The sequence below is a fragment of the Nycticebus coucang genome, chromosome 11, assembly GCF_027406575.1.
Source record: "Nycticebus coucang isolate mNycCou1 chromosome 11, mNycCou1.pri, whole genome shotgun sequence".
Taxonomy (NCBI): domain Eukaryota; kingdom Metazoa; phylum Chordata; class Mammalia; order Primates; family Lorisidae; genus Nycticebus; species Nycticebus coucang.
Genome location: NC_069790.1, coordinates 16430080 through 16439397, shown reverse-complemented (window position 1 = coordinate 16439397; position 9318 = coordinate 16430080).

Sequence of the window (9318 nt, the reverse complement as noted above, 5' to 3'; positions counted from 1 at the left end):
AGAAAATGTGTTGTATACATACAATAGAATTATGATTCAGCCTTATAAAAGAAGAAAATGTTTTCACATACTATAACATGAATGAATTTTGAGGACATTATGCTAAGTGCAATGAAAGACAAGTAAGGTGGGCCAGGTGTATTGGCTCATGCCTGTAATCCCTGGACTTTGGGAGACTGAAGCAGGAAGATCACTTGAGGCCAGGCTTTCAAGGCCAGACTGGACAACACAGTAAGACCTCCATTTCAACAAAAAATAAAAAAATTAGCCAGGCACAGTGGTGCACCTGTAGTCCCAGCTACTTAGGAGGTTGAGGGAGGAGGATTACTTGAGCTGAGGAGTTTGAGGCTTCAGTGAGCTATAATCACACCATTGGACTCTACCCTGGGTAATAGAACAAGACACTGACTCTAAAAAATAAATAAATAAATCTTTTTAAGAAAAGACCAAAAAAGAAAGAAAGCAAAGGGACCAAGCACATAACTTTAAAAATGGGGGCAGAGGGTTCAACAGTGTGTGTGTGTGTGTGTGTGTGTGTGTGTGTGTGTGTGTGTGTATAAAATACATACACGAGCGCGAGCGCGCACACGCACACGGCCTCGCACGCGCACAAGGTCAGACAATTAAGTTTGCAAATTCATCCTAGAAACAGTGCTCATTGCTGAATATCGCCATGGTCACCTTCAAAGCACTCCCCTTGGGAAGCTGGGCACCCATGCCAGTGCCTAGTCCCCCTTTCAAAGCAATGTTGGGACTCTTTTCTGGAATAGTCATCAGAGCTGTCGATGCAGGAGGTCTGACAATTAAGTTATTAAACTCACCATAGAAAAATTAGCTGGGGGTGGCGTCTGTGGCTCAAAGGAGTAGGGGGCCGGCTCCATATGCTGGAGGTGGTGGGTTCAAATCCAGGCCAAAAACTGCAAAAAAAAAAAGAAAGAAAGAAAAGAAAAGAAAAATTAGCTGGGAGTGGTAATGTATTCCTGTAGCCCAGCGGTTCTCAACCTATGGGTCGCGACCCCTTTGGGGGTCAAACGATCCTTTCACAGTGGCGGCCTAAGACCATCCTGCATATCAGATATTTACATTACGATCCATAACAGTAGCAAAATTACAGTTATGAAGTAGCAACGAAAATAATTTTATGGTTGGGGTGACCACAACATGAGGAACTGTATTAAAGGGTCGCGGCATTAGGAAGGTTGAGAACCACTGCTGTAGTCCCAAGTACTTGGGAGGCCAAACCAAGAAGATTGCATTAGCTCAGGAATGTGAGGTTGCAGTGAGCTATGATCACTCTACTCCACTCTATTCCAGGTGTGAGGTAAAATACAGAGTGAGGTAAAATAAAATAAAATAAACTTTATGAAAAATAAATCAGCTTTTTATACTCAGTTGTATGATCTGAGAATTGCCTTCTAAAATATTAAGATCCTGTATTTAAATTTATATTCTTCTTACTATTGCTAATAAAATTATAATCCATTTTGATCACTAAATTCTGATCCAAGCCTTTGTGTTTTCCAAATTGAAGGTAATTTGCGTAAGTAACTGACATTTCCATTACAAAGTACTCTCCACTTCCTAGGAGGCATATCCAGGGCAATACCAGAAAGGGTGTCTATAACAGTCCCAAAGCTGCTGCAACCTGTCAGCATTTAGGGAACTGCAGCCTTATTTCAGGAAGCAGGGGTTGGAGGCAGTAGACAGAGAAGAAGGTCACACTTCACCACAAGAGACCAAGACTATGACTCACTGAAAGTCCCTTTCCAAACCTTGGTACTTAGAGGAAGAAAACCCCTGACATGTATCACTAATAAAGTGTGTGTGATATTTTTGCAGAAACAGGAAAATTTAGAACACAAAGGAATATAATTTCAGAACTGCCCAGCCCCATTGACATGAAAATGATATATGTATATAAGTAAATTATTATGGCCTATATACAAACGCTATTTACAGAGGGGACAAAAAAAAAAGTATGTGCATTTCAAGAAAGGAAAACACTGTATTAATTTGTAAATACTCAAGTTACATTTGACTTCTGCAGTTATAAGAGGTGCCCGACATGACTTGTATTCATATTTTGTTATCGGTGTATGTCGAGTATTACAATTTTAATACAGTTTTTCCTTTCTTAAAACGTAGATCCATTTTGGGAGCACCCTTTGTATTTAAGTGTCATCAGAAAAGAACCCAAACTCTGAGCCAAGTATGAGTGACGATGGCCCAGAGCCACACCCAGGAAGCCCTGAGCAAGTGGACTCCCCATGGTTAGTTTATAGTTTGGTTTTATATATTTAGGAAGACAAGAATTACATGTAAAGTCAGAAACGGATACGTGGAAGGCATACATTGTTTTGACCCAAAAAGGACATCTCTAAGTGGGGTATTATGGGTTGTAGGTGGGTTTAAAGATTCTTTGATTTGTAATTGGTTAAAGCAATGAAGCTTTGTCTAAAGGCTCACAATGTCGTAAGTGAAGGAATTCTGCTAATCAGAAAGAAGTCACCAGACATAGCCTCACAGATACGTTGAGGAAACTGAGGACTTGCAGGTGCTGTTTTACCTCTGTCTTGCATAGCCTTAGTCCTGTTAATAAGTTACAAAGAATATCTCCAAAAAAGGAAGTGGGCGTAACAGGGTGTGTCTAGCCTCCCTTCTCAGAGCCAGCAACTCAGCTTTGGGCATTTCTGGGGTTCCTTTGGTCAAGAGGGGGATCCATTCAGTTGGCTGGACAACTTAAGATTTTATTTTAGTTCACATAGGTATTTAGTACATTAAGTATGTACTAAGCTACTGCTTAATCTTAATACCGATAAGATTCCCAACATAATTTACATTTTATTTTTTGAGACAGAGTTGTCATGAAATGAAATGTTTAAAAAAATAATGAATAATACTTGGCTCACCACCCATAGCACACTGGTTACAGAACCAGCCACATACAACGAGGCTGGCAGGTTAGAACCCGGCCCGGGCCAGCTAAACAACGACAACTGCAACAAAAAATAGCCAAGAGTTGTGGTGGGCAACTGTAGTTCCAGCTAGTAGGGAGGCTGATGCAAGAGAATCACTTAAGCCCAAGAGTTGGAGGTTGCCATGAGCTGGGACTCCACAGTACTCTACTGAGGGCAACATAGTAAGACCCCCCTGTCTCAAAATAAATAAATAAATAAACGGGGCGGCGCCTGTGGCTCAAGGAGTAGGGCGCTGGTCCCATATGCTGGAGGTGGCGGGTTCAAACCCAGCCCCGGCCAAAAACCACAAAAAAATAAATAAATAAACAAACAAACAAACATATTGAGCACTTAAAATATGTCAAGTAATGGCTAAAGGTTTTATACAGACTATGTTATTTTATTCTCATAAAGTGGTAGTATTATTCCTTTTTATCAAAGCTATTCTCTTAATTGCTATGGTCTTTAACAATATTCCTTCAGGCCTTCATACTAGAGTGCCCACATTGGCTTAACACAGGAGCTTAGTCAAAATGCGTGGGACCTAGGCCATGCAGGGTGTTGGCTCATGCCTATAATCCTAGCACTCTAGGAGGCAGAGGCAGGATAATACTTTGAGGTCAGGAGTTCAATACCAGCCTGAGCAAGAGCAAAACCCCATCGCTACTAAAAATAGAAAAATTAGCCAGGGTTGGTGGTGGCCGCCTGTAGTCCCAGCTACTTGGGAGGCCAAGGCAGGAGGATTGCTTGAATCCAGGAGTTCAAGGTTGCTATGAGCTAGGCTGAGGGCACAGCACTATACCTAGGTGACAGAGCAAGATTTTGTCTAAAAAGAAAAAAAAAGCTTGGGACCAGAAATGAAGAAGTATTTCAGATTTGGGAATTTTTTTCAGATTTTGGAACATTTGCATATGCATAATAAAATATCTTGGGGTGAGGGCCCATGCCTAATCACAAAATTCATTTGTTTCGTATAGACACATAGACTAAAGGTAATTTTATGCAGTATTTTAAATAATTTTGTGCATAAAATAGTTTTTTTGTGACTCATAACATGAGGTCAGGTGTAGAATTTTCCACTTATGGCATCGTGTTTGTGCTCAGAAGTTTTCAGATTTTGGAGCATTTCTGATTTTAGATTTTCAGACGAGGGACCCTCAGTATACAATAACACCTCATATCAGCTGACCTTTTTTCTCTTTCTTGTTTTCCCACTTCTAGGTGCTCCCTAGGATCATCTAGGTTAGTTTACTAGGGCTGGCATAACTAAACACCACACACAGGGGAGCCTAAACAACAGGTTACGGTGGGTCTGGTTCTCTCCGAGTCCTCTCTCCTTGCAGAAGAGCCTTCTCCCCGGGTCTTCGGTCCAGGTTCACATATGCCTGTTGTCTCTTTAGTGTCCAAATTACCCCTTCTTACGAGGACACCAGTGAGATTGGTCTAGGACCCACCCTAAAGACTTCATTTTAACCAAATCACATTTTAAAGACCAAATCTTCAAATATGATTGTATTTTGAGGTTCTAGGTGTTAGGACTTCAGCATACAAATTCGGTGACTAGAGACACAATTCTGCCCATAATGCCTATCAAATAAGCCACTTCACTTGAAACTTTTTCTGTTGTTGTTTTGTTTTATTTTTTGAGACAGAGTCTCACTATATCCCTCTTGGTAGAGTGCTATGGTGTCACAGCTCACAGCGCCCTCAAACTCTTGGGCTTAAGTCATTCTCTTGCCTCAGCCTCCCTAGTAGCTGGGACTACAGGCGCCCGCCACAATGACCGGCTATTTTTTTTTGTTGTTGTTGTTGCAGTTGTCATTGTTGTTTAGCAGGCGTGGGCGAGGCTCAAAACTTCTAGCCTTGGTGTATGTGGCTGACGCCCTACTCACTGAGCTATGGGCACTGAGCCTGAAACTTTGTTTTGTTTGAATCTGGGAAATACAAATTAAGATAAAACATGGAGGATACTGTTTAACACAATGACAATGAATTCTCCTAGTTTTCATATACCTTACAATGTTGTTATTGCCCTTTTATTCTTGGCTGAAATACCAAGGAGTGCAAATGCTGGACGACATGGTAAGAGTAAGTTTAGTTTTGTGAGAAACTACTAGACTGCTTTCCAAGGCCACTCTGCCATTCTTCATTCTCAGCAATGGCTGAGAGTTCCTGGTGTTTCACATCCTCATGAGCATTTGATGTTGTCAGTGTTTTGGATTTTAGTCATGCTAACACAAGTAGGTATGTAGTAGTATCAAATTGTTGTAATTGGCACCCACCACAACGCCTGGTTATTTTTTGTTGCAGTTGTCATTGTTGTTTAGCTGGCCCAGGCTGGGTTGGAACCTGCCAGCTTTGGTGCATGTGTCTAGTGCCGTAACTACTGTGCTACATGCGCCAAGCCCTTTTTATTTTATTTTTTTTAAAGAGATGGTATCTCTCTCTTGCTTAGGCTGGTCTCAAACTCTTGAATTTAAATGATCCTCCTGCCGCCTCAGCCTCCCAGAGTGCTAAGATTACAGGCATGAACCACCATGCTGGGAAGCTGTCTTAGGCATCATTGTTGCCTGTCTATAAGGTGCTGTTTATCTCAGGCTGCTCTAAAGATTTTTTAAAATTTTGATTTTTAGTAGTTTGATTATGATTTGCCTAGATGTGGCTTCCCTTTATATTTATACTGCTTACAGTTTGCCAAAATTTTGTATATTTCATCAAACTTGAAAATACTTTGGCCATTTTTTTCTTTGAATTTTGGCTCATAGCCTCTCTGTCTCTCTCTCTCCTCCCGACCTCCACTCTTTCTTTCCTCCTAGGATTCAAATTACATGTATTTAGACCTCTTGATGTTGTTTAACAATCACTGGGGCTCTGCTCATTTTTGCCCAGGATTTCTTCTCTGTTTTTTTCGAATTAGATAGTATCTATTGATTTATCTTCAAAGGTGCTAATTCTTTCTTCAATCTGTTACACTGATTGCAATTGTTAGGTTAAGTCCCTCTTGCAATCATGTCTTACCCCCATAAAGTGTGACACACACCAAGTCCAGCGAATTTTCTTATATTAGATATTTTTATATCTAGTTCTAGAATTCCATTTGGTTTTTCTCTATAGCTTTTCTTTCTCTGCCAAGACGTCCTGGATGCTCATTCATTAAAATCATGTTTTCTTTTATATCCCTAAGTATTGTTTTAATACAGAATGACCCACATAACTGCCTTAAATCCTTGTTGGCTAATTATAATGTAGGAAGCATTCTGGGGTTGGTCTCTAGTGATTGTCTTTTCCTTTGAGTACTGGTCACATTTTCCTGTTTCTTTCTGTGTCTAGTAATTTTGGATTGTATCCTAAACATGATGAATGGATGTTAATGTAGAAACTCTGAACTCTGTTATGTTCTTCTCAACAATATTGGTTTTTCTGTTGCAAATTGCATTTGGGGGAATAAAAAGGTTTTTGTTTAAGGAGACAGTTCACTTGGCAGAAATTGAACTCTAGAGTCTGTCTCCTCTATGCTGGGCAGCAGCTGAAGTCTTTGTTTGTTTGTTTTTTTAACCTTATATGGTCTGCTTAGGTTCTGCCCTAAACACATAAAGTGCAGGATCCAGCCAGATTTTCGAGCAGAGTTTATAAACTAGTTCCCACTTCTATGGCTCTCTCCCTTCTAGAATATTATCCTTCATGTTCTACGTGATTGCTTTAAACTCTGACTCTTAATACTTAACATATAAGATTACAAGTGTATGAGTGTTAGCTACCCTATGTGATGCTGACTGGACCTTGCCCTCAAATGGTGTCATAAAAGATGGAAAACTCATCTAATGTCTTTCCTTTCTTCTAAATGTTGATTCCCCTCCATTTTCCCCTAGTTTGGTCATTTTTCAATGCCTTCATTGAAAGGCAGTTTCCAAATGAATCCCTTATGTGCTGTTCTCATCTTTAAACTCAATCATTCCAGGCTTGAAAATCACCCATGTAACTTTGTATTGGGTGTGTGTGTGCATGTGTGCGTGTGTGTGTGTGTGTGTGTATGCATATTCCAGAGTTTATAAGTATTACTTGATACTTGTGTAGTGTTTGGTTTAATACATGCTGTTCTGTCATTTTTTAACATAAGAAAAATCTATTCCATATCTAAACATTTGCATCATTTTTTTTTTTTTTGAGACAGAGCCTTAAGCTGTCGCCCTCAGTAGAGTGCTGTGGCGTCACAGCTCACAGTAACCTCTAACTCTTGGGCTTAAGCAGTTCTCTTGCCTCAGCCTCCCAAGTAGCTGGGACAACAGGCGCCTGCCACAATGCCCAGCTGGTTGCAGCCGTCATTGTTGTTTGGCGGGCCTGAGTTGGATTTGAACCTGCCAGCTCAGGTGTATGTGGCTGGTGCCTTATCCACTTGAGCTACAGGCACTGAGCCCATTTCCCTCACATTTATTTATATCAACTCTGTTTCTCTCCACCAAAATATGCTTTGACTTATTTTTTTTAACCTTTCAGAGATAAACCTGTGTGTGTGTGTGTGTGTGTGTATAAATATTTTGTCCAGAGTTTATAAGTATTACTTGTGTAGTGGTAAAGTCTTATTTGTGAGGAGGACTGTGTCCCCCCCAATGTTGGGGCACTTCTGTCTCACTTGTCTGCTAAAAAGAATTGGCTAGGCCACCTGTCTTCCAGAACCTCCACACTCTTGGTAATACTAATAGTATCTTTACTTGTTCTGACTTACACTATGCCTGTGGAAGAGTGAGTAGAAACATAATAGAATAGGACTTTTTCTCCCAAAGTTAAGGACATTTCTGGGAACATTTCCAAGCATTTCATTTAATTATTTTCTTTTTATTGATGAGGATTTTATCCAGAGTTTTTCTGAAGTTTTAAACAATAAGTTTTTGAATAAAGGTGATTTGAGTCCACATTCAGTGGCATAACTAGGAAAGAGAAAGGATTATCACTCTGGAAAATACTACAGAGAGAAACAACCAGGCCACATAGTCAACTCAATTCAAGAAGCCTTTATGCCTCCAACTATCGTGGCCTAGGGGAAAAGACAGTGAGGTACACTATAAATGGCTTTTTCAAACAGGTTATTAAGATATAATTTACATACCAAACTATATATTTTTTAAATGTCAGAATGAATGGATATAGTTTCTAAACAACTTTCTCAGTAACTGCTCTACTGTAGATAAAGAGGGAGATGGCACCCTTACCTCCTTCTCCCAAGTACAGTTGTTGGAAATAAAGATGTCTATGGTGGCAATACGAAATTACATGAGTGAGTTTCCAGCCGAGAATGATTGAGTAAAGATGAGAAGAACAGAGATTTGGGGGTAGTGCCTATGGCTCAAGGAGTAGGGTGCTGGCCCCATATACCAGAGGTCGTGGGTTCAAACCTGACCCCAGCCAACAACAGCAAAAAACCCCCGAGATTCAGCATATAAGGGACTCATTTGGAAACTTTCATTAAACCCTCCTGAGACAGGAAGAAATTTTTCTTTTTTTCTGGTGAAGTCTATATACAGCATATTTCTTTCTTTAATTCTAGCAGCTAAGTTCCTGCCGCAATCATATTTCTCCATTGGCCACACCTTTTTTCTTGATATCTGGCCTTAATAATTGAGATAGAAAAGACAAAGGCAGTCACACGTGGCTTAATTCTCCATCATCAAAATACTATTTCTTTTAGAGTTTGCAGAAGAGAGGCACTTACCATTTGGAACATTTGAAAACTGACAAAATCTTACCAGACTTACCAATCTGGAAGTCACTCCTCGCAATAGTTATTCCTCATTATGTACCTTACAAGTTTCCTTCTCTTTGACAACTTCCCTGACACTTCTGACCTCACAGTTTGGCTTACGCACCATCTTGACTGTTGCCTGAGCATGTCTGCGTCATACTGTTTACCACACTGCATTGCAACTGCCTATTGACCCACCTGTTTCCTATTTGGCAAACTGCTCCTGCTCTAGCTCTCACTTGGCTTTGCACCTTGGTCTTTAGGTCAGTACCTGTAATAAATTAGATACTCGATACATGCTTGTTGAATAAATGAATGACTGTGCCCAAGACACAGCTAATGCAGGAACATTTCCTAACATGTTCAGTAGATGGGCCATGTCTCTAAAAACTTTAAGGGAAAGATTTTAGGAGCAACTGTGATTGTACATCTCTGAAATGTGACTTTCTTTCTCTTTCAATTTGTGCTTCTAATTGAAATTTGTACTTTGACTTTTAAAAGACATTTCTGTAATAAGCCGTGATAACTGTGGCATTTGCCATCACTCAAAAGATTAGAAATGCCAGACTTGTCTGTAAAATGGAATAATTTTCGAAAAGTGGCTTCTACATAGTAAAAAGGATC